The following is a 20338-nucleotide window of genomic DNA, read 5'->3' on the forward strand; positions in this document are numbered from 1 at the left end:
GAGATCTCCAAAAATGGCTTCCATGCATGGGCCAGCCCTGCTGTGGTCCTTGCCCTGCTCTCATTTTGTTGAAATTCCCATCCTAGCTGGGATTCTGTTCCCAACATGGGTCACCCCTCAACCTGTGGGATGTGCCTAGAGAATCCCCTCCACATTATACACAACAACTGTTCCCACAATATTTCTCCCCTCCACTCTTTATTCTACCTGGTCTCTGCCCTCAGGAAGTTTGCAGACACGTAATCGATCATTATGGCATTAGGGGAGATGAATGCGGGGATGCTGGGTTTCCAGGAGAGCCAGATGAAGGCCCTCAGCCCAGCCCAGGGGGGGGGGAGCAGAGCGGTGGGGGGCACAGTCGGGAACGCTTCTTTTCAACTCCTGGTGTTTCCTTCCATGTACAGGAAGCTTTGTTAGTGTAACGCTTCTGGTCTCCTTCTGCCATGTTGCTTCCTAGAGGAAGAGGAATTCCTTACATTTGGAAAGAGAAACTGGGTTTGCAGAGTCCAGATACGTCCTCTCCTTTTCTTGGCGAGCCAGCCTGCCTGCAGAGAGCGCAGGTCTGCTCTGCCCTCCACCCCGCCCCCGCCCCCACTGTAAATATTCCAGGGGCAAGCATGGAGGTGTGCTCTGACACAGCACAGCCTGTTGCTGGGTGGGCAGCTTTATTTGAAGCTGGGGTTAGTGTCCAGAAGCCCCTTGTTTGCAGATAACATAAGCCACATTCTCCAATGTCTATTCTGTCAGTCTTAAAGATGATGTTTTGGTTTCCATCTGCCTGGCTCCTTTGACTTACTTCTCAAGGACTCAGAACTTGGATAGAGAAGAAGGGTGCCATTTGGGGAACCATGCTGCATTCCAGTAGTGACAGTCAGCTCAGCCCCAAACCCTGATCATTTAAAGAAAAAGGAGGTTTGGGAGCATGGTCTATCTCCAAAGTGGCTGCCTGTGAGGTATGTGGGGGTGAACTGTACAGACACAGGGAAGAGAAAACACAGAGCTCAGAGTGGGAAGGATTAGCGTCCAAAGACTGAAACACACCAGTGTGGATGGAACATTGTGACTGAGGAAGGAGTGATTGAGAAAAGCCTCGAGAAATCACCAGACCAGACCATGCAGGCTTTGCAGGCTAAGGAAGAAGAGTTTGAATTTTATTTTAAGAGCGATGGTAAGTCAGTGAAGGTCTTAACAGGGCAATGATATGGTCTCATTTACGCTTCAAGAAGTCATTCTTTTGACCCTGGTAGAGAATGGTCTGTCGGCTGGGTGATGACAATAGGGGAATTGGGGATGAATCCTAAATCTGGCTTGATGCGTGGATGGAAGTGCCATTTACAGAGTTGGTGAAGACCAGGAGGAGGATGGGCAAGGTAATTAAATTTCAGATGTTCCAAGACTTCTCAGTGGCAATGTTAGGTAAGCAGTTGGATATGGGTTCTGGGACTCAGAGGATCTGGAAGAATCCCAACATTTAGAGGGGTGTGTATGTGCGTGCGTGCGTGCGTGTGTGTGTGTGTGTGTGTGTGAGTGACTGTGGATACCACGCAAAGGAGACAAATGAACACATCCCTGGCCAGTCCATATCATCCTGCCTGGACAGTCACTGACTAGAGAACACTAGCAAAACATCTTTTTTTTTTTTTAAATTTAAATTTTTATTTAGCAAAGTTTGGGGCTGAATGATACAAACAATTTCCTTTGGAAAATTCCGTATAGAATACCTAGCATTATAAAGAACTATCATATGATTTTATTTTGGGGAAATTTTCATAACTTCCAGGATATTTTTCTCTACACAATAACTAGTTGTCAATCATTTTCCTGTTGAGGGCAAAGAATGCAGGAGACTTTTCATTCATTACAATTGATGTCTTTTGCAAAAGGACCCCTTAATTAATGTTTATATGGGGCACATAGCTTTTTCAAAGACATCCGGTCCTTCCTAACACACACAGCTGTGTTTGAGAGCCTGATTTTTCACCCAGCCAAAGGACCCCACAGGGATCCACTCTTCATCTCGACCTCTGCCTTTCCACATTTTTCATAGTGGAGCCACTTTCCTGCAACGCTCCTGCTGGCTGAATTGCATTCATCTCCATGAAAGGGGCTGCCGATATTTAAAGTTCATTTCAGGAAGGTTTCATAATAAGAACTGGGGAAAATAACATAATCTCATTTTAAAACATTTCCTTCCTCTGTTCTGCTGATAGAAACAAACAATTCAGAGTTCCATCTGTCCTGTAACAGGTCCAGATTGCATGATGTGGTTTTTGAAGTTATTTGTTTGCTTTGTTTCAGGGCACCTCTGGTGGGATTCCCTCCCCTCCTGGCTGCATTCAGACTGTGCCATTTGATCCTTGGAATTGCAATTCCAGGAGCAAAAATAATGAGCTAGCATTGTAGGAAAATGTCACTCAGCTCCAACACAATCAGAACCTAGGTCTGGGGAGGGCTGTCAAGCTCTAAAAGGCAGAGTGGATTTTTGCTTAAAGGAACATTTTTAAAGTCAGTATAAAAACACACAAGCATGGGATAAGACAACAGCAATAATAATCCAAATGTGAGTCTATATGTAATGTGCTGACAGGCTCCGTGGTATATTAATCTTTTTTCCCTCCCTGGGCCTCTGAACAACCAAGGCATTTTATGGTGCTAATGCTACACTGAGAGACCCTTTCCTGATGTGATCTCAGTCCCAGATGAAGGTGGGAGGGGACCACCTTCTACAGCTTTGCCTGACTTTTCCTTTCCTGGGTTTCCAACCCGCCCATTCCATTCCCTGTAGCTTCTAGTTTGAGGGCCGGCAAACCTTTTCTGTAAAGGGCCATGTCTTATTGGTTTAGGCAACTATAACAAAATACCACAGACTGGTGTCTTGTAAACAGAAATTTGCTTCTTACAATTCTGGATACTGGGATATTCAAGATCAGGTGTCTGGTGAAGGCCCACTTCTCAGACTGTGCCTTCTAGCTGTAACTTAGTGTAACAGAGGGGTGAGAGCTCTCTGGGGTCTCTTTCATAAGGGCACTGATCCCATTCATGAAGGCTCCACATCCTAATACCATCAACAGCGGGTGTTAGGTTTCAACATATGAATTTTGGAGAGATGTAAACATTTAGACCAATGCAGGCCAGATGGTAAATATTTTAGGCCTTGTGGATCACACATCTCTTTCACAACGACTCAATTCTGTCACATAGCATGGGAGCAGCCACAGACAACATGTAAACAACAAGAGTGACTGTGATCTAACAAACTATTTATGGACATTGAAATTCGAATTTCAAATAAATTTCACATGTCATAAAATAGTATTCTTTTGATTTTTTTTAAACCATTTAAAAATGTAAAAAGCCTTTTTGGCCCATGTGTTGTTCAAAAAAAGGCCGTGGGCAGGACAGATTTGGCCCATGGGCTGTAGTTTGCAGCTTTTGTTCTAGTTTATTGCTTTTGTGCTAATGTTCCTCCTGGCCACTAGGGGCACATGACTTCCTCTTGACCACACATCAAAATTCTTTCTCTACAAAAGCAAGGATGAGAGTAAAAGTTTCTATCAGATTGCAGTTGAAATGCAGAAGGATCCTTCTTATTTTCATTTTTTTAATTCTTTTTTACTCACTTTCCCCTCACTGCGCTCTGTGCTCACCTCCTCACCTAAGTGTTGGTCTCCTAAGCTTTCATTCTCTTCCATTCCCCCTTCTCCATTATGTGCTCAAGTCTCTTCCAGGACTTTCTCATCAAATTTCACTGTTTGGGTTACCCTTGTGTCTTAAGCCCATGCTGGGCAAATGCAAACCAGACGGTCTGTGACACAAATTTCACAGGTTTGCAGCCAAATGAGACAAATGGGGATGATGGAGGGAGGTTATCATATAAATCTATTTGATTTAAAGGAGTCTCCTTTATTCTGATGGCTTTCACACTTTTTTTGGAATTACAATATCTGATCTTTTTTGAAGTGGTGGTGACAGTAGATGGTAATATATAACAAACAAAAAAATTAGCCATGTGAACTGCCCTTTTTTTTTTTTTTGAGAAATTTTACCAAAATTTGAAATTCAAAGATTGACAACAAGTATAAATATGATTCCTACCCCAGCCTCTCTCCTGGGTTCCAGACCCATAATCTGAACTGCTCACTGGACATCTTACCTGGAAATACTGTAGGCACCTCCAATTCAACATGTCTAACTTGAAATGTTTTACCTTCCTTCTCCTCCTTCCATCCCTCTTTCCCACCCTTCCCTGAAATGAACTCAGATTTTCCTTCTTCTTCCTGAATCCTCTATCATGGTCAGTGCATCACTCTCCCCTTGATAACTCGGGTTAGAAATGTGCAGTTATATCTTACTCCTCCCCCTTCCTCCCCCTCTACGGCTGATCAGTTGCTAAATTCTGTTGATGTCACCTGAGATAAGTCTCCTGAATTGGTTCCCTCCAGCATCTCCAATGCCTCTTCCCCTTTCAGCCCTTAATAGTTTCTTGGTTCCCTACCAATTGCCCCCTGCTCCATCAGTCTTCTCTCCAGCTACCAAAATACTGTCATTAACAATCATCTTTCTAAAACAGATCTGATTGTGTGATTCACCTGCTCAAAGAAACCACCAAGTTCTTCTCATTAGGTACAAAATAAAGTCTTGGATTTCCTACAGCTGTTACTCAAGACTGTGATTTGCCCACAGCCACCTTGCTAGCTTCTTTATATATTTACCTTATAAATTTATTTATTTATTTATTTACATTTTCTATTCTCTAGTCAAAATGACTTAGTCACTTGACTTCCCATCTTTATTCCTTTGCTGATAGCATTCCTTCCATTTGGAATGCCCTTTACTCTTCTCCAAATAACTAAATCCTGCTCAATCTTCAAGACCTAACTAAAATGTCACTTTTTCTATGGAGCTTTTCCTTGTCTTTTTTTTAAAAATTAATTTATTTGGGCTTCCCTGGTGGCGCAGTGGTTGAGAATCTGCCTGCTAATGCAGGGGACACGGGTTCGCGCCCTGGTCTGGGAAGATCCCACATGCCGCGGAGCGACTAGGCCCGTGAGCCACAACTGCTGAGCCTGCGCGTCTGGAGCCTGTGCTCCGCAACAAGAGAGGCCGCGATAGTGGGAGGGCCCGCGCATCGCGATGAAGAGTGGCCCTGCTTGCCGCAACTGGAGGGAGCCCTCGCACAGAAACGAAGACCCAACACAGCCAAAAATAAATAAATTAATTAATTAATTTAAAAAAAAAACTTAAAAAAAAAAATTAATTTATTTATTTTTGGCTGTGTTGGGTCTTCGTTGCTGTGCGTGGGCTTTCTCTAGTTGTGGCGAGAGGGGGCTACTCTTCGTTGCGGTGCGTGGACTTCTCATGGCGGTGGATTCTCTTGTTGCGGAGCACAGGCTCTAGGCATGCAGGCTTCAGTGGTTGTGGCACACAGGCTTCAGTAGTTGTGGCTCGTGGACTCTAGAGCACAGGCTTAGTAGTTGTGGTGCATGGGCCTAGTTGCTCCACGGCATGTGGGATCTTCCCGGACTGGGGCTCGAACCCGTGTCCCCTGCAGTGGCAAGCGGATTCTTAACCACTGTGCAACCAGGGAAGTCCCAGCTTTTCCTTGTCTTTGTTCCTGCCTGTCTCTTCCCTACATAGCAATCAAAGCAACCTCTTCCCAATACTAATCAGAGTATTTCTTTCCCTTTTTTGAAGCCCTTCAATAGCTACCCATTGCTCTTAGAATAAAGATCAAACTCTTAGCATTGTTGACAAGGCCCCTGAACATCTGCCCCACATCTGACATTCCAGCTTCATTCCTCACCATCCCTGTGATGGTTAATTTTATGTGTCAACTTGACTGGGCCATGGGGTGCCCAGATATTTGGTCAAACATTATTCTGGGTGTTTCTGTGAGGGTGTTTTGGATGAGATTAACATTTAAATGGGTAGGTTGAGTAAAGCAGATTGTCCTCCATAATGTGGTGAGCCTTGTCTGATCAGTTCAAGGCCTGAAGAGAACAAAAAGCTGATCTCCCCTGGGCATGGAGATTTCCTCCTGCCTGACAGCCTTTGGACTGGGACATTGGTTTTTTTCCTCCCTTTGGACTCAAACTAAATCTTTGACTCTTCCTGGGTCTCAAGTCTAATGGACTTGAGACTGGATGACACCATCCACTCCCTTGGGTCTCAGGCCTTCAGTCTTGGACTGGAATTACCCTCTTGGCTCTCCTGGGTCTTCAGCTTGCTGACTCACCCTGCAGATACTAGGACAGACCCGCCTCCATAAACACAGGGACCTATCCCTTATAATAAATCTCTCTCTGTATATATCAATGCATTCTATTGGTTGTGTTTCTCTGGAGAACCATGACTAATACAATCCCTTCCCACCCTAATTATCTGCAGCAACCTGATCTTTCAGTTTCTTGAAAGCACTAAGTCCCTTCCCTCTGTGGGGACCCTCCATCCCTCCTTCATGTCCTGGCTAAAGCCAAATCCACCTCAAGCCTCAGCTTAAGCATCACTTCCTTAAGAAAGCCTGACCCCTCTGCATCCCCACCCCCACGGCTAGGCCAACTCCCTCTAAACTTCTTTCCTAATACTTACCATAACTGTAATTTAAATGTTTATCTGTGAATTTACTTGTTTAATGTCTGTGTTCCTCCCAGGACAGGGCGCTTCCTGAGGGCAGGGACCACACCTGTCTTGTTCAACACTGTGGTCCCAGCACGTGGCACAAGGCCATGCATGAATGGATGAATGATTGCGTGGACCCCTGTGCCGTGGCTGGTATTATACCAGAAGTGATTATGTTCTGCAGAAGACAACAAAAGTGTTAGGGCAAGGTAAAGAAATAAACAACCTGCCTGCCTTCATCTGTGTCAAGAAGTGTAAATCCCGAAGAGAAAGACTGTTTTTCTTGTGGTTAGTAATATCACTATTGCTCTGTCACAGCTAAGATAAAAATCAATCTAATTAAAGCAACAAGGTGTTTTCCAGTTGGGTAATTTTGCTTGTTGTGGTTTTTAAAGTGTGTGTAGAGCTGGATGATAATAAATGACTAAGAGTCAGGACAGATGAAATTTTAATTTTTGTTTCTTCACTTTTATCCTTCTCCCACTTTCCATAATGACTTCCGTATGGGGATAAACATGACTCATAACTTGTGTTTTTAAGTTAAAAATGTATAAATTGTAGCTCCCTGGTCTGCCTCATTATTTTCACTTTGCAGAGACTTCCTATTAAGCCAGGTTGTCCTTGATCACTGAGGCCTCCCTGGACGCTGGGCAAAATGAAGCTGAACTCCCTGATGCTGGGTTTCCCACGGGCAGGCCCACCTTTGCTTCTGAAAGACCTTGCAATTCCCTTCTTCCATCTCTTCTGCCTCTTGTTTCCCTTCTTCCTCCCCCACACCGACTTGGCCAGTTTCCATCAGAGGTTTGGAGTGGGGTATTTCTTTTATTCCCCTATCGTGTGCTAAATTCTATTTACAATTCTCCAAAGGACACAACATGCAATCAACGGAAGAAAAAGTTTCCAAAATAATGGTGAAGATTTTGATATGTGGGAGACCATCAATGAACAAATCAGTTAACAGAGATATTTTTAAAAAAATTTTATTGAAGTAGAGTTGATTTACAAGGTTGTGTTAATTTCTGCTGTACAGCAAAGTGATTCAGTTATACACATGTATTCTTTTTCATATTCTTTTCCATTATGGTTTATCCCAGGATATTGAACATAATTCCCTGTGCTATGCAATAGGACCTTGTTGTTTATCCATCCTATATATAATAGTTTGCATCCGCTAATCCCAAACTCTCAATCCTTCCCTCCTGTACCCTCCTCCCCCTTGGCAACCACAAGTCTGTTCTCTATGAACAGACGTGTTTTGAGAGTCTTCTTTGAGATCCGTTCTGTAGTAAATGATCGAGAGCTACAAAAGTATACCATTATCTATTTGTTCCCTACCTAATTAGTATTTATTGAATATTTGTCTTATGCAACTCAAAAGATAGTGTTGGAGCTGGAAAGCCCCATGTGCTAAAGTGGGGCATGTCCAGAGGAAAGGAAAGGAGGAAGTCAGTTAGGAAACGTGTCCTCTGGTGTGAGGTGTTGAGTGCCCACACCTGAGAGGTGATAAAGCCTCATGAGGCTCATACCTGATTTGTTCCCTCTGCATGGCTACTCTGAATGCTGTTTCTCTAAGTATCTTCATGGCCACCTCCCTCACCTTCTTCAACTGTTTCTGCAGATGTCACTGTCTCAGTGAAACTTCCTTATCTGTTATGTTCTGATTTTTGTATTTGGTGTCTCCCTCAAAATTTATAGGTTGAATCCCTAACCAGTAATGTGATGGTATTAGGAGCTGGGGCCTTTGGGAGGTGATGAGGTCATGAGGGTGGGGCCCTCATGAGTGGGATTAGTGCCCTTATGAAAAGAGACCCTGCAGCGCTCCCTCATCCCTTCCTCTAGGTGAGGACACAGCAAGGAGACAGCCGTCTGTCTATGAACTTGGAAGTATGTGCTCACCAGACACTAAATCTGCTGGTGCCTTGAACTTGGCCTTCCAGCCTCCAGAACCGTGAGAAATATGTTTCTGTTTATAAGCCCCGCAGTCTGTGGTATTCTGTTCTAGCAGCCCGAGGAGACTAAGACACTCACCGTGCTATTTAAAATTGCACACCCCGTTCCCTCTGCAACATTCCCTGCCTTGTACTCTCAAATTCCCTTTAACCTTTCCAACTTTTCTTCTTTTCATAGCATTTGCCATCTTCCAATATACTATATAACACCCATATTTATTTTGTACATTAGTTATGTTTGCACACACCCCCCCCCCCGACTATCCATTCCATGAGGACTTATCTGTTTTATTCATTGATGTATCTTAAGTACCTAGAAAAGTGCCTGCATATGATAGATGCTCAATCGGTATGTTTTGAACAAATGACAGGGTCACATATTCTTAGCGAGTTTGCTTTTGTGTTCCTCTAGAACATCACAGCATTGAAATTGATAAATAATTTACCTTCCAACACCTGTTAGTTGATGCTATTGCTTTTGTTTCCTGGTTTTTAAGTAGCTGAGAGGGAATCATGGAAGTGGTAACTTTATTGAGAATGGAGATGCTAAATTTGCATCCAAGGGGCAGGTGGGTACTCTTTCTGGATGTTTACGGTTCAGACTCCAGACACTAAAGACAAGGAATGAGTGGGGGCAGCAAGACTTAGGCTGGGACTGGAATAGCTGGAATTTAGATCAGTGAAGGTCATAGGAAGCACCTTCCTGGCACGATGCCCCAGGGGCACAGATGCAGGAGAAAACAGAGCGTTGGTGAGAAGATCAGCCTGTGGGATGATGGGGACTAAGGTGAAACAGGAAAGGAGGGTCCGGATGCTGAGAACCAGGAAAGCTGGGCAGAGGAGTTTTGACGTTTTGTGATGAGCCACGAGGAGATAGGAAGTGGCCCGATGAGAGCTTGTTTTAGCAGAGTCTTGTAGCTGCTTTACACAGGCTGGCCTGCAAAGTGGAGCCGGAGAAGGTCAGAGTAACCTGCCTTGATGTTGTTACCCACAAGCCAGCCAAGGTCTGAACAAGGTGTAGTAAGGGGTCATCTCAGAGATTTTGAAAGAAGCAACTGAAGTTTTTCCGATTTTTATTATGAAAAATTTCAAACATACAGAAACATTTGTAATATATTACTCTACATATATATGTACACACACACACACACACAACACACACACACACACAAACATTGCCTGGATCCAACAACCAAAACAACAGAATTTTAAGTGGGTTTTATTTCATTTACCAAGAGTCTACAGATGGGTTACAGCACGGACATTATATACACAGAAGAATATTTTTCCAATTATTGCAGTAAGACCTCAGATTCAACATATGATCATATTTTCTCATTATAATTTCAATGGAATCAAGACTATAATGCCATTTTTAGGATACTTAGTTCTCGAATGCAAACCTCCATGTGAAGTCACAATTCATTAAATTAATGAGGAAGGCAACGTGATGCTGTTTGGCTGAGTGCATCTGTGATTGTAATCTCTGCCAGCAAAATATTTTTTAAATGTTCCTGTTAGCTGGGTTGAGATGGGAAATATTGTTTTGTTCCCCTCTAAAGAAAATAAAAGCTTGTGCGGTTACTTTTTTTTTTTTTTGCCAAACATTCTCTGAGGATAAAGAGCTCATTCGTGCTTCACCATCTTCACCTCTCGTGTGGGGGAAAAAAAAGTAAAAAAGTGAAGTTTGAAGGTGAAAATACTGACGAAAAATAAGACTTAGCAGCTTGACGTGTATTGTTTTTTTTTTTTTTTTTTTCTTTTTCCAGGTTTCTTCCTTTCCCCAGTCTTCTGTTTTAGGTTGTTTTCGTTGCTGTGTGTTTTCTTCAGCCTTTTCGGTCTGACCCAGCGTTATTTTCTGTGTCCATCCATTCATAGGTCACCGTTGTCACTCACCATTTCTTTCGTGGGTGACTTGTTAAAATGCCAGTTCAGTACCTTCAAACTGGTCCACTGTATCTGTTTTAAAACCACAGATACTGCAGACTCACTGAGGTTGAGTAGTGCGATAGTGAGGGCCTTTGAATTCTCTGTGTAATAAAGAAAAATCCCCTGGATGGGGGTCAAGGGAAATGGTCTGACGGTGAGTTTTGGAACTGTAGGTTATCGTGTTCCAGCGAGGTTCCTAACTGTTAAGTTCCCACAACAATGGTTCTCAGGCCTGTGTCTTCCTCATTCTGTGGGGGATGAGGTAGTGGTTTGGGTACCACACTGCTTCAGAATAGAGTGCTGGGGCCACCCAGCCAGTAGAGATGGATAGGACCGTGTGCCAAACGTCCAGTCAACTCTGGAGGGAATGGGGGAGGGAGAGAAGGAGGTGGGTACTTTTGCTTCGTTCCCTGGGAAGAAGTTCCACCCTTTTCAGTGGTCGACTCTATTTATTTGCCTGGCTCATGAAGACAGTTGCTCTTGTTCCTTACCCTCATTCTTTTTTTGCTTTTGTGTAAAAAATTTTTTTCTATTGAAATATAGTTTGATTTTACAATGTTGTGTTAGTTTCAGGTGTACAGCAAAGTGATTCAGATATATATATACACACACATATATATACATATGTGTATGTATATATATTCTTTTTTTAAGATTCTTTTCTCTTATTGGTTATTACAAGATATAGAGTATAGTTCTCTGTGCTATACAGTAGGTGCTTATTGGTTATCTATTTTATATACAGTAGTATGAATATTTTAATCCCAAACTCCTAATTTATCCCTCCCTGCCCTCTTTCCCCTTTGATAACCATAAGTTTGTTTTCAATATCTGTGAGTCTATTTCTGTGTTGTAAATAAGTTCATTTGTGTCCCTCATTCTTTTAAAATCCATTTTGACTTGCACAAGTAACACATGAATACATTCTCATTGTAAAATACAGATAAAGACAAAAATCTCCCTGAATTCCTCAATACCCAACCTACTTCCTCCCCCAGACGTAATTGCTAGTATCATTTTGGTATAAATGTGTCCAGATTTTCTTGTTTGCATTTCAGTGACCATATTTACATAGAGAAATATAGAGTTTTGTGTATGTATTTACGTGAACAGTGTTATGCTTTCTGTAGCCTTCTGCAACTTCAGCTTTCAGTGAACAATATGCCTTTGAAATCTTCCCATAGATCATTGATGTGGTCTTTTCCATCTGAATTTACTTCATTCCTTCTTCTACTGCTACACTGTATTCCATGGATGTGCGCCAAAATTTAACCAGGCTCCCTAATGATGGTTTTTAAGTTGTTTCCTTTTTTTTAAAATTTTAAACACTGATGTAATAAACATTCTTTGCTTCTTTGTGCATACACTTGAATAATTCTCTAAGACAGATGGAAACTGGGACAGACATCCAGAAGTGAATTGCTAGCTGAAAGGCACAGGCATTTCATAAAGATAGATCCTGACAAAATCCCATCCCCCAAAAGTGTTATCAGAGTACCGCCGGTGAATAGAAGACAATCTATTTCTCCACCTTGTCTATGGACAATCTTGAATCTTTACCGCTCTGCTTTGCAAAAACATAGTTTCTCACTGTCATAATTATAAATGGTATTTCATGAGAATTAGTGGCCATTGAGCACATTTATTAGCTACATGCCCTCCGTCTTCTCTTTTCCTCATTAAGACGCCTTAGATGTTTCTTTTAACAAATGTGCATAATGACAGAAAGATGTGCGTTATTTGAGGGGGTTGAAATGGAAATGCTTCGATCTAGGACCTGGCCCCCCTCACCGGGTACAATATCTGTGTTTGGGGTCTGGACTGTGGTGGGACCAGGGGTCCTGCCTCTTGTCTAAAATGACTTGGAAAGCTTACAGTTATTAGCTTACAGTTAACTATGTCTAGTTACAGTGAGCAGGGGCTACTCTTCGTTGCAGTGCGTGGACTTCTCATTGCAGTGGCTTCTCTTGTTGTGGAGCACAGGCTCTAGGTGTGCGGGCTTCAGTAGTTGTAGCACGTGGGCTCAGTAGTTGCGGCTCGTGGGCTCTAGAGCACAGACTCAGTAGTTGTGGTGCACGGGCTTAGTTGCTCCGTGGCATGTGGGATCTTCCTGGACCAGGGCTTGAACCCGTGCCCCCTGCACTGGCAGGCAGATTCTTAACCACTGTGCCAGCAGTGAAGCCCCATCTGGCGGCTTTTAAAGAAAGAATTCTCTTTTACTTTGGAGGCTTAGTGACGCCGAGTCAGGTTTTACTGCTCACCCATATCCTTTGACAAGGCTTGATTCTAAACTACAGTCAGCTGGTCAACTGAAACGTTCTGGCCCCTGTTCATCCCCTTCTGAGTGGTTTTCATTCATCCGCAGAAATACCGAGGGCTTTCCTCGGGTCTTCTCATCCCCAAGAGCAGATCTGAAGACATCATTCTCCTGGTACTTTCGATCTTGTCACTTATCAGGACGGGGTCCCTCTGAGCAGGACATTTTCATGCCCTTCACTCCTTGACTCCAATCTACCTTTTTTAACCTCACCTAGATCCTCCTCTTTCCCACTCCCACCAATCACAAGCATTCTAGAATCTACCTGAGGTTTCTGAGCCCAGTGAAAGTCTTGAGAAACGCCTTGGACCCGAAGGCAGGGGTGGGGCTGCCAGCGACTGCTGTTCTGTTGTGTTCCCTTCGCCTGTCCCCTCGAAGAGCTGTCTCTGCTTCACTGTTCTCGGCTGGCCACACCCTCGCCGCTTGCCCTCTGCCCCTCCGCCTCCAGCCCAGCTGTTTACCCCCAGCTTCTTCCCTCCTGGCTGCAACCTAATCCTGCAGCCTTCTCTGCCTACCAGGAGATTGACTTGGCCTCTTCCAAGAGGTGTGGGCAGTGTCTGCAATTGAACCTAAGGTCCCTGGGAAACTCAGCAGCTACTCACCGCCATGTGCTTTCTCCTGGCTCCCCACCCAAGCAATGCACTGACACGGACCGGATGAATGCTTCGGCTGGCAGCCACGGTATGGTTTCAAGTTCCCACCTGCTGTCATTTTGTCCTACCTGTTTGTCCAGGTGAATGCTGTCTACCTGAGAAGGCAAGATCTTGAAAACAAGAGAGCAGTTCTATGCAGTTCCCTCTGTACAGTGCTTAGCCCAGAAACACAAGCAATTAGGTACTTAATAAATGCTTCCTGGTGGTAGAATACTACAGGAAATCATTTCTTTAATTATGTATTTCTTAGACTTTCTTGGACTTATCTCTTGAACTAGGTGGAAAGTGGGTGGAGTGGGGTTAGAATGGTGGTGATTAGTTTTTAAAACTTTTTCCAGGGGTTGAACTTCTAATTTGCATATGAGTGATTCCCTAGAGGGTCTGATTTGATGCATAGTTCTGGAAATGTAAAGCATATTTACAAAGCCAGGTCACCAGATGAGCTGCCGTATGCAGATCTGAACAAACATGAGTGAGATCATCCCATTCTTGGCCTCGAGTTATTGCAGTTCTGCTTTGGAGACTTGTCCCAAACCAAATAAAACACGAAGGGCAGAGAGTGTTTCCCCATTGCCGTGCCCCACCCCAGACTCTGTTGAGTCTTTAGGCAGCCAGGGCACCTTGCTTTATGTCCGATTTTTCATTTTTAAATAGAAAATTTCTACAATTTAAAGAATTGTTTAAACTTACACAATTTAAATTTTAAGTGTAACTTACTTGTTGGGGAGGGATGTGGGTGTATCATTTTATTTGAAGAGTAGATAAATTAAAGGAGGTATATAGGATTGGAATCAGAAAAAGCTATAGATTTTTATTCTTTGTTGTCTGTTTTAGTTTAGCCAACTTGACCTTTCTAAGCTTCAGATCTCTTACAATAAGACAGGTGTAATAACATTTTAAAAAACATATGAGTAGACTATTATACTATCTCTTATAGCTTTAAGTTCTTCCTCACGAGGCATTATCAGAATACCACCCCAACGTTTGTCCTGGGCCTCTTTGGTAAGACTTAGGTCTGGGGACTGAGGCCTTCTAATTCTGGCCGGACCCAGTGACTCACTTTGTGATAGGGAGACGGTCGGTTTCCTTGTACAAGTTTCAGAGTAGTGAGATGGGAACCCTAACAGCAGCTAGGGTGCTGTCTGCCACTGTCTGCCACCCAGAGCTACTCAGAAGCAAAAGTTGCTACGTGAATGCAGAATAGAAAGCGAGCCCCGTGTAGAAAGGACTTGCCCCCAGACTGCATGTCACAGCTAAAAACAAGAGCTCTGGACTTCCTGCCTCATGGTCTAGTGCCCGGGCCAGATGTTTGGTGAGAGAGGAAGTAGAAGGGACCAGCTCCAAAACTCTGTCTGCTTTCGCCAGCTCCCAGCTGGCCTGGCATCAAGGGACTTTCCCGGCTACTATGTGAAGACGGTTTCTGTCTGGCTCCATCCATGAATAACATTCTGGTGAGGACCAGGGACACTGCTGCCCAGAAGGTGGATGTTGCTGGAAGCTCGTGCCATCCCCATACCCCTGCTCACACCCCTGTGTGTGTTCCCGAGGCCTGCAACTTCCTGGGCTTGTCCATCAGAGCCAGGCACAGGGTTTGCTGGGAAGGACCCCTTTGAGGGATGCGAAGGGGCAGGGCCCCGCTTGAGCCTGTTGTGAACAGAGCTGGGATAGGAAATCCAACTGGCAGAGGAGGAGAGAGAGAAGGAGAGCAAGAGGGAGAGGTGTGTGCGTAGTAGAGGGGATGAAAAAGAAAAAAAAGAGGCCAGAAGACAGAAAGTGGGCTCTCTTGTCTCATTCAACTTAATTTTCATTTCAAAATTCTTTTCCTGTCTCTCTGTTCTGGGCTGTCTTGTCCACTCTGCTTCCTGGTGTTCTGACTCTCAGCTTTGGTGTGTTTCATCTGCGGTCAGCCTGGCCCTCTGTTTGTTTCCCACTTTTGCCACATTGATCCAGGCATTTTTTCATTTTTTTTGCCTTCTGCAGTTTCCAGAACACACTTTAGAGAGAGCACACGTCCCAGGAATTGGGTGAAAAGCTCTATTTTTATAAGAACATACTTTTTTCTTCCTCCTAAAAACCCTCTCTTTTTTTTTTTTAATAGTTTTTTGTTTTTTTGGGTTTTTTTGGCTGCGTTGGGTTTTTGTTGCTATACGCAGCCTTTCTCTAGTTGCGGCAAGCGGGGGCTACTCTTCGTTGTGGTGCGCGGTCTTCTCATTGTGGTGGCTTCTCTTGTTGCAGAGCATGGGCTCTAGGCGTGCAGGCTTCAGTAGTTGTGTCTCCCGGGCTCTAGAGCGCAGGCTCACTAGTTGTGGCGCACGGGCTTAGTTGCTCCGTGGCATGTGGGATCTTCCCGGACCAGGGCTCGAACCCATGTCCCCTGCATTGGCAGGAGGATTCTTAACCACTGCACCACCAAGGAAGCCTCTAAAAACCCTCTCTCTTTTTTTTTTTTTTAATTAATTAATTAATTATTTATTTATTTTTATTTTTGGCTGTGTTGGGTCTTCATTTCTGTGCGAGGGCTTTCTCTAGTTGCAGCGAGTGGGGGCCACTCTTCATCGTGGTGCACGGGCCTCTTCACTATCGCAGCCTCTCTTATTGCGGAGCACAGGCTCCAGACGTGCAGGCTCAGCAATTGTGGCTCACGGGCCCAGTTGCTCCGCGGCATGTGGGATCTTCCCAGACCAGGGCTCGAACCCGTGTCCCCTGCATTGGCAGGCGGATTCTTAACAACTGCGCCACCAGGGAAGCCCTAAAAACGCTCTCTTGATCCCCCTCTGATTTCTCTCAGCCTCATGGTTCATTTCCTCCTACACCGACTTCTTCTTCTTCCTCCTTTCTCCTCACTGTGGGTTGTGTTTTGGTAACAGCTTTATTGAGATACAATTCACACATCTTACAATTCGCCCACTTAAAACGTTCAACTCAGTGGTTTTTAGCATAGTCACAGAATTGCGCATACATCACCGCAAGCCACTGGAAATCATTTCCATCACTCCCCCAAAGAAACCCTGCACCCACCAGCAGTCACTCCCCACCCCGCTCTCCACCTAGCCCCTGGCAACCAATATTCTATTTTCTGTCTCTATGAATTAATTTGCCTATTCTGGACATGTCGTATAAATAGAATCACCATAGAGTATTGTCCTTTGTGACTGGCTTCTTGCACTTAGCCCAGTGTTTCCAAGGTTCATCCATGTTATAGCATGTGTCAATTCCTTGTTCTTCTTTATTGCTGATACCCAGAGATTTCGTGTGTCCATGTGGCATGGACAAGGCTGGGGCAAGAGTCAGATGTGATGACGCGAACATGTGTTGTGAGGAAAAGAATGCAAAGTGATAGATTATTGAAATACAGTGTGGAGCTTTTGCCAGAAATAGTGCTGAAATTATATTAAGGACCATCAAATAACCCTGGCAGAAGATACGACAAACCCTCCCGAATTCAGGAGGGGTCCAGTCTAGAAAATCCTTTCCATGTACATCTCAGTGCTCCCAAACTCCCTCTTCTTGTCCCTTTCTCCCTTTTTGCCTCTAGTCTTTTTGTGCAAAGGAGTAGCATCACCCCGCTTGGAACTGTGTGCCCATGAGGTTGTACCCATACCTGGGAATTTCAGTTCCAGTCTTGGTCAGGAAGGAGGGAAATGATTTCTTTCTTGGGAATTTGGAAGAGCTCAAATGAGAAAGATCAGTAGATAGGTTGAGTTGGCTTTTTAAAGTAAAAAAGATGTTATCAAGTCAGGAGGAGATAAAAACCCAAGATACTGATAGACAAGAGCTTGGAGGCTAATTGGCATTGAAGTCTGATGTCATAACAAGACCATGTGAGAGCCAGCAGGCACAGGAGCAGGGAGTAAATTTTGGTAGGTGTGGGTGGAGGGAATCAAGGAAATGGTGTCTTGAATTTCCTTCATTCTCCTGGCAGAGGTTGGAAAGCTTCCTGCAGCCTCCAGCATGGTTCTCATACACAGAAACAGCTGGCCATGTTTAAAGTCAAGGAGTCAATAGGAACTGTAAGCTAAGAAAGGAATAGAGGAGCAGGATGGGAAAGCTCTCCGCTTGCAAAAATATCTCAAAAATTATATTAATAGTTCCAAAATCCATTAAATGTAAATGTCACGAACTTGATTCATGTGGCTCCAAAACATTAATATACAAAAAGAGAAAGACCATTTTAAAGCTCTGGGATGGCTGGCATTAGGATATTTTAAGGTTGGGTTGGAAAGAAAGCAGAGAAGTCAAGGTATGATTTACCGTGTTCCACTGTCAGGTGATACGCTGCTGTGCACTCTGAAATTCTGAGACTCAAGCCCATCCCAGACAGCCCTCATCCATCTGCCATGTTCTCTAAAGGGCCCAAGTGGTGCTGCTTATGCCCCTGAAGTTTTACAGAGTTCACAGAGACAGTTATTCTATTTATAATCTTCTGTGACCCCAGGACCCAGACGTGCATCCCCAGAGCTGGGCAGGAACAGATGTGCTAACCACCACCACACAGTATTCCAAATTCATTCCCTCACTCAAGTAGGGAACAAACAGGTATTAGTACTACTGCCAGCGTAGTAAGCTGGGTGCTGGGGACAGAGCCATGAATAAAATAATCATGGTCCTGGTTATGAACTGAATGTGCTCACCCTCAGTGTGGTGGTGGGGTCTCTGGGAGGTGATGAGGTCGTGAGGGTGGAGCCCTCATGATAAGATTAGTGCCCTTATCAAAGGGGCCCCAGAGAGCTCCCTCACCGCTTCCACCATGTGAGGACACAGCGAGAAGACAGCTGTCTATGAAGAAGAAAGTGGGTCCTTACTTGCCACTGAATCTGCATGTGCCTTTAAATTAAAAAAAATTTTTTTATACAGTTTTAAAGGTTACTTTCCATTTACAGCTATTACAAAATATTGGTTACATTCCCCATGTTGTACAACACATCCTTGTGCCTTCCTTACACCCAGTAGTTTGTACCTTCCAATCCCTCACCCCCTCCCCACTGGTAACCACTAATTTGCTCTCTATCTGTGAGTCTGCTTCTTTTTTGTTGTATTCACTAGTTTGTTGTATTTTTTAGATTCCACATGTAAGTGATATCATACAGCATTTGTCTTTCTCTGCCTGACTCATTTCACTTAGCATAATCCCCTTCAAGTCCATTCATGTCACTGCAAATGGAAAAACTTCATTCTTCTTTTATGGCTGAGTAGTGTTCTATGGTATATATACCACATCTCTTTATCCATTCATCTGTTTATGGATACTTAGGTTGCCTGGCAATTGTAAATAATGCTGCTATGAACATTGGGGTGCATGTATCTTTTTGAATTAGAGTTTTTGTGTTTTTTGGATAGATACCCAGGATTGGCATTTCTGGGTCATATGGTAGTTCTATTTTTGGTTTTTTGAGAAACTTCCATACTGTTTTCCACAGTGGCTGCTCCAATTTACATTCCCACCAACAGAGTACAAGGGTTCCCTTTTCTCCACATCCCCGCCAACATTTGTTATTTGTGTTCTTTTTGATGATAGCCATCCTGACAGTTGTGAGGTAATATCTTGTGGTTTTGATTTGCATTTCCCTGATGATTAGAGATGTTGAGCATCTTTTCATGTGCCTGTTGGCCATCTGTATTTCCTGTTTGGAAAAATGTCTGTTCAGTTCTTCTGCCCATTTTTTAATCAAGTTTTTTGTTTTTTTGATGTTGAGTTGCATGAGCTGTTTATAGATGTTGGATATTAATTCCTTATTGATCATATCATTTGCAAATATTTTCTCCCACTCAGTAGGTTGTCTTTTCATTTTGTTGATGGTTTCTTTTGCTGTGCAGAAACTTTAAAGTCTAATTAGGTCCCATTTGTTTATTTTTGCTTTTATTTCCTTTAGGAGATAGATCCAAAAAAACATTGCCTTGATTTATGTCAAAGAGTGTTCTGCCTATGTTTTCCTCTAGGAGTTTGATAGTATCTGGCCTTACACTTATGTCTTTTATCCACTCTGAGTTTATTTTTGTATATGGTGTTATAGAATGATCTAATTTCATTCTTTTAGATATAGCTGTCCAGTTTTCCCAGCACCACTTATTGCAGAGACTATCTTTTCTCCATTGTATATTCTTGCTTCCTTTGTTGTAGATTAATTGACCATAAGTGCGTGAGTTTATTTCTGGCCTCTCTACTCTGCCGCACTGATCTATGTGTCTGCTTTTGTGCCAGTACCATATTGTTTTTATTACTGTAGCTTTATAGTATAGTCTGATGTCAGGGAGTGTGTGAATCTGCAAATGCCTTGATCTTGGATTTCCCAGCCTCCAGAACTGTGAGAAATAAATGTCTATTGTTTATAAGACCCCCAGTTTATGGTGGTCTGTTACAGCAGCCCTCATGAACTAAGTCAGGTGTACTCATGCAGCTTTGAGTGTGTGGAAGCAACAGGCATTAAACATGTCTTTAGTTATAACTGCAGGAAGGGCTATGAAGACGCTAAAAGTGAGGGTGTATTGCAGGGGACACTCCCTGAACTGGAAAATTGCTTTTCCCCTGTGCTGAGCCAGACTGTGTTTCTGGGTCAGCTTCCTGCTGCCTGGGTCTTTCTTCCTTTACAATGAGTTCCCAGCCCTTTTGCAAATGAACTTCTCTCAGGTCACCCCAACATTTTCTGAGACTTGTCTAGGTATATCCCGCCACAGGACATGGTTACAGTCTGAACTCAAGCTGAGATCCCTATTGTGTATGTGAACTTTAAAAGTTTTCTGTTTCTTTTTTTTAAATTGTGGTTAAAAAAAAATGCATGACATGAAAGTTACCATCTTAACCATTTTTACATGTAGGTTCAGTAGCATTAAGTACATTCATATCGTTGTTCAACTATCACCACCATCCATCTCCA

The sequence above is a fragment of the Balaenoptera musculus genome, chromosome 2 (assembly GCF_009873245.2).
Source record: "Balaenoptera musculus isolate JJ_BM4_2016_0621 chromosome 2, mBalMus1.pri.v3, whole genome shotgun sequence".
NCBI lineage: Eukaryota > Metazoa > Chordata > Mammalia > Artiodactyla > Balaenopteridae > Balaenoptera > Balaenoptera musculus.